We start from the raw sequence: 6,444 nt of genomic DNA on the forward strand, positions 1-6,444 counted from the left end.
TGCGCTCATACAATTGAGGCTCATACAACAAAAAATAATATTTAGAATATACTGGAACCCATTATGTTTGTTTTAAAAAGGGCTCTCTAAGGTATCTAATGGTTGGAGAAGCAGTAGGGATAATGCTTCTCTAAAACATGTTTTTTCATTGTCCTACATTGAAAGATTTTTGGCAGAAGGTAACTGAAATTATCAACAGAACTGTACGGAACAACCTTACATTTACAGAGCAAAATATCCTTTTGAATTATATACCCAGCACATAGAACCTTACAAAAGGACAATATGAGTGGACTCTCTGTGCCCTTACCACAGCCAAAAGACTGAGACTGATGAATTCTAAAAATAAAAATGTGGCTCCCTTCTACGATTGGATTGAAGACTTATACAAACTCACAACATATGAACAACTTGCATATAAACACAGACTTGCCATGGACAAATTCAATGATATTTGGAATCCATTCTTACAAATACTGTAATAGGTTAAGATTTGGTGAAGTACAATAGGAACTTTGTAAAGTAAAAAAAGGAAGTTTGATGCGCTCAAATGGTGCAGGCTATACATTTATTTGCCCATATATAGTTCTATACAGACTACACCCAATATATACTCCCATTTTCAAACACTGAATTAATTGGAACAAAATGGGGATTATGTTGTGCAGCCCAATCTTCAGACATCTCTTTCTCCATGCTGATTAGGGATTACTCCCAAAGAAAGCCTGCATAAGACTTCAGCCCTAGGTTGATTAATTCCATTAACAGCAGTGAGCATTCAAAAGAAACACAGTATGAACCAGGGCCAGCACAACAATGAGGCATGGGGAGGCAGTCACCTCAGGCGGCACATAGCCTCTGCCACCACTGGAGAAGCAATGCTGGAATCAGCACTGATTTTCACCACAATCTCATGAGATCTCACGGAGCACAAGTGAGCTCATGAAATTTCAGAGTGTTCTCGAGAGATCCCACCAGAAATTGGCACCAGGGTGCCAGAGGAGGTAGGTGGCATGGCAAAGGCAGGATGGGCAGCATGGCAGAGTGGAGAAGCCTTTGCCAAATCTCCATCCACTACCACCTGGTAAGGGGGCAAGGCTTTGCAAAGGCTTCTCCTTGAGGGGAACCCCTTGCAGAGCCTCACAGGTGCCAAAACACCTCAGACTGCCCCTGGTAGGAGGGGAGTACATACCCCTACAGTCAAAACCAAGTGTTTGGCCATCCACATACTTCTGAACTACAACTCCCATCATCCCCAACCATTGGGAGTTGCAATTCAGAAACATTTGGAGGGCAAAATGTTCCTTACACGTGGTCTAAACCACAGTCGCAAAGCCTGTTAGAGCATTGATAAACATATTACAAAGTTCAGATAACATACCTTAAAATGTTTGAGCAAAGATACAGTACATTACAAATAGCCCCAGATTAAAATCAGATTCTGTGTCACAGGTGGAAAAAAAACCTCTTCCATGACTATGAAGGAAGCTGGAGTAGCCATGTTGGCCTTCAGGGTAGTGAGCTAAGGTGTATTTATGAAATATGTTTGTTCATTATTTAAAACATTTATATGCCACCTTTCCAAATGTTCAAGGTGGTTAACAAAGAAAATGAAATGCCATATGCATAGTGAGATTAAAACCATTATGAAAATGATGTGGAGAATTCTTTTTTCCTCTTTTCTTTTTCTTCTTTTCTGTGCTTAACTTTGTTGTACTTACCTTTATTGTAAGATTGTATTTTAAACCAATAAAGATGTATTTATAAAAAACAACAACAACACAATGAAAATGCAGTCAAGATGTACGGTAATTAAATACTCAGGCTGGACCTCTGCGCCCACTTACCTGGGAGTAAGTCCCACTGAACTCAATAATTCTTACACTTGACATGAACAGGGTTGCACTGAAAAGCATCATTGTTTAAAAGGAGAAGGAAAGACAGAGCTGTAAAATGCAGAAAGGGAAGACAGCAATAAAACCAACAACAAAGGCACGCAGCATCAACCAAAATTCAGGAAAATTTCTGATTGAAAATGTCCTGAAATGGTAGAAGTAGCAGTGCAGTGGCAAAAGAAGGGTGCAGGAGAGAGGGAGAACTGAGTGACAGACAGAGGGATGCCAAAAAAGGCATAGAACTGAGGGAAAGAGGACAGAGGGAAGGTTCACAAAAGCCACTGGCTGAAGGTGTGTGGAAAAGGAGACTTGGAAATGGTTAGCTTAAGAGTGCCAAAGGGCCCAGGATGCTAAAGTGATTCCGGTAGGGCTACGTAGCACTTGTTCAAGTGAACAAACCACCCACATCTTCAGGTGTGCAAGTCATAATTAAACAGTTTCTTCACAATATAAAATGTCTGTCATAAGATGCAACTGCAAACAGGAAATGTTGATGTTTTCAGGATATCTCACCATCACCCAGAAGTGTCTAAAATTTCAGCTAGAACGGCTAATTGTTTTCAGATACTAAAAGTTCTTGCAAGTTCTAAGAAGTGTTAGTTGTGGGAATTTAGACACACACACACATATATGATTTGGAGACAAATCTGAGCAAGAATGCAGGTGATAAGCTTTTGTTAATGCCGCTGGGACAAAATGCTGCAGCTACGGATTTCTGTTGATAAACAGATTTCTGAATCAATTAGTGGTGCATAATTATCCATATCTCTCAAAGTGAATACCATTGTTTTTCATACTTTTTTTGTATAACACTTTTCCAATGACAGAAACGGTTACAGGCGACAACCATTTTAGGCATGGCTAATTTGTATGCGACTGCCGATGTGCAGGTCCTTTCGGACCCAGAAGAGGGAGAAGTGGGGGTGGAATGAAGTGGAACGAGGCTGAGCAAGGCTGAGTGAGGCCCAGTGGGCTTAAGCGCATTCTGCCAATGTGGGGGCGGGGCAGGAATGGAACCCTTGTGCAAAATGGCCGCCGCCTATGCTTTATGCTGGCTGTGGTGAGATTTGAACCAAGGGACTTGCCAGTTCGTACACTTAAGAATCTATGCTTGCATACCCACATGGGAAGGTTATGAGCTCATGCTTTGGATATAGAAGGCACTAGATTTGAGGCATCAGGCATAAGCCTGCATTTTATTAATGTTTGATCAGGGCTTGTATATTAAAGAGAGGGCTTAGATTTTCAAATGTTTCATGCCAGGCAGAGAAAACCTTGGCCATTCTCCTAAGACAAGGGGCCCCCCCTTGATTGATAGCAGAAAACAATTCTCAAAGTCGTAAAAGCTGAAAATACAGACTAAGAGCAGGACATTGACCCTACATGTTACAGAAGATAACAAAAGCAGAGATAAATATAATTAGGAATGGGCAAATAGTAAAATGATACCATGGGCCTCTCTTAAACCTTGAGCTGTATTTTCTAAGGCCAGAGGCAAATGGGGAGAAGCATCTAGCTGACAGAAAAAGAGAGCAGTTTTAGGAAATCTTCTAAAAACTGTTTCTTTCTTAAACTGAGAGAAAAGGCAACTGGCTTGGCTGGGGAAAAAGAAGCTTCTTCCTATTTTATTTTGAGGCTGGAAAGGAGGGTGAAAGGGGGAGGTGTAAACTAAAGAGCCTTCTTTAAAAACTGTTTTTTACTGAGTTCCTTCCTTTCTACTTTGAGAAGCTTTATTCCTTTTAAGAGGCTACCTGTGTTGTGTATTAAATATATTGTCTTAAATGTAATTATGCAAAGGATTTAAGAAATGCTAGATTTCATATAGTTGTAAGAGTTGTATTTTGAAATTAAGTCAGCTACCAGTCTAAGCCCCCCTGCTAGACAAGAAGACGCCATCCAAGCAGTCTTGATATATAGCTGTCAGACATTTGTTTAGAAACCTTCAAATGAAGGAGATCTTTCAATGTTGATGTGAAACTCAAGATCCTTGACATATGTTTAAGATAAAAATTTAAGATTAACCATTTGTTTTAGAAGGCAATAGGGCAAGGAGGGCAAGAGGTGAGCTGGTAATTAAGATTCCATGTAAGATATATTATTACTTATTTGTCATTTATATATAGCTCTTTGTCCTCCATATAAGGACAGGAGGATATGGGTGTATCTTTTTGTGATTGGTTCTAGCAATCAGCCAATAGGAAATCCAACCAGGCTGATTGGACAGAGGCAGCCCAAGGAGGAGCAAAGGGGGCTGGATTAAGGGAATATAAGTGCTGGCCATAATGGCAGGAGGCCAGGCCAGAGCTTGGTAACCATATACCACTGTGCCTCTCATTTATTTGTCTGACAAATAAATTATTATTTTAATTTCTCTATTGCTGCGTTGAATATTTCATTCCAGCTAAGCGTTAACCACAAGCAGGGTGCTACATTTTATGGTGCCCTGTGACTCGGATAAGTGGTCTGCTGGAACGCAGCCCCTTCGCTCTACTGAGCAGGGTACAAGAGAGAGGATCTCTAAACTGCTTCCCAGCGCGCACTGGTAAATTTTTCCAGGGGGAACGCAGAAGTCTCGTCTGTCTGATACCCTGCTCACTGGCGGCGACGGACCGGGGGGAAACGGAACCAACCAAGGGTAAGTGCACAAAGGGATTTTTGGCCCTCCAATTAATTGGGAGGAAGAGAAGTCTTGATCAAACTTCTGCGTCTCAGTAAGTGGGAACTGAGTACGCTAGGTGGTTGGGTACATCAGGTGGTGATCTGGTGTAGGGAAAAGGGAAAGTTGGGAGGTAGTGTGTGGTGAAGTATCCAGCGCATTGTATGTGTGAGAAAGTACAGAGCAATCTGTAGCTGACCTGAGTGTGGAGTGGGTAGTACTTCGGTTCCCAGTGAGGCGACTCCATCTGGGCAAGAAACCCCACAAAGCGTGTGTGTGAGTGACTGAGTGGATACTTCACAGGGCCATACAATGGGAGTTGGGGGTTCAAAGGGGGGAAATACACCTCTTGAATGTATGTTAAATAATTTTAAGAAAGCCTTCTCAGGGGCATATGGAGTCAAAATGACGCCAGAACGCTTGAGAACGTTATGTGAACTAGAATGGCCAAAACAAAATACTGGATGGCCATCTCAGGGAACTTTTGATATAAATTTAGTAAGCAAACTTTGGTCTAACATCGCCAAAGAAACTGGAGGGTGCCCAGAACAATTTTCATATATAGATTCCTGGCTGAGCACATTAAATAAAAATCCTCCATGGATAAGGGAATGCAAAGTCCAACGATGCAAATTATTGGCTGTAAAAGCCGAAGCTAGGAAAGGAATCTTGCCAAATAAACTCAAACCCATTTTTGAGGGACCAGAGGAAGAGGTGCTTCCACCTCCACCCTATGCTCCACATCGAAGGGAGCCTAATCCAAACCCTCCACCAGTTGTAACCCCAAGGCAAGAAAGTGGAATGAATAATGGGGCTGGAGTCACAGAACTTGATTCCTTGATAGATTATGATAAATATCTTCAGGAGGCATTGGAGGCCTATAATGAAGCCCAAGCAGAAGTGGTTATTCCATCTGTGAGTCCCAGTAGAACTCCATCTACAGTCTCTTTTAGTGGAACAACTGATTGCCTACCCCAAACTCCTGTACATCCAAGTCCTAGAGAATTATTACAGAAGTTACAGGGAGACCTTAATCGGTCAGCAAGCAATACAGCCAGGCGTATAAAGCTGCTAAAAGAACGCCTTGGGACAAATACCATCCCCTATGATTTGAGGCCCCTAGAGCAAAGCGAAGAGAAAGATCATGTAGTAGCCCCTCTTAGAAGAGTATTTGATGCACTTGAGGAGCCTGTGCTGGTTAACGGGCTACCTGGACCAAGGCCACCTCGAACTTCGACCCTGCAATATATTCCATTCACGACTACAGATCTGATGAATTGGAAAACACACACCCCATCTTTTGCAGAAAAACCTCAGGCTATGATGGACTTGGTGACTTCAATAGTAAATACTCATAGTCCTACTTGGACAGATTGTTGCCAGCTTCTGAATACTCTGTTCACCACTGAGGAAAGAAGAGACATAATTGAAAAGGCACAGATATATTTGCGTGAGCAGGCCAGAGTGGGAAATATTTATAATATTGACCGTCATCTCCAAGACAACTTTCCCTTGGAAGATCCTAATTGGGATCCAAACAATGCAATTCACCTGGCCAGGCTTACCACCTACCGCCAGACGCTTGTGCAAGGTATCCGCAGGGCATGCCAGAAGCCCACTAATATGTCTAAAGTCTCAGAAGTAGAACAGAAACCAAATGAGAGTCCGGGAGACTTTTTAGAGAGGCTGCAAGAAGCCTATCGTATATGGACTCCTTTTGACCCTGAAGCCCCTGAAAACAGCAGAATGATTACTGCTACATTTGTGGCCCAGTGCGCTTCTGACATTCGTAAGAAAATTCAGAAATCAGAAGGATGGGAAGGGATGCTGATGAGCCAAATTATGGCCATTGCACGCCGAGTTTATCGGAATAGGGATGAGGCTGAGAAACAA

Source organism: Podarcis liolepis (assembly GCF_965112155.1).
Source record: "Podarcis liolepis genome assembly, chromosome: 1".
Lineage (NCBI taxonomy): Eukaryota > Metazoa > Chordata > Lepidosauria > Squamata > Lacertidae > Podarcis > Podarcis liolepis.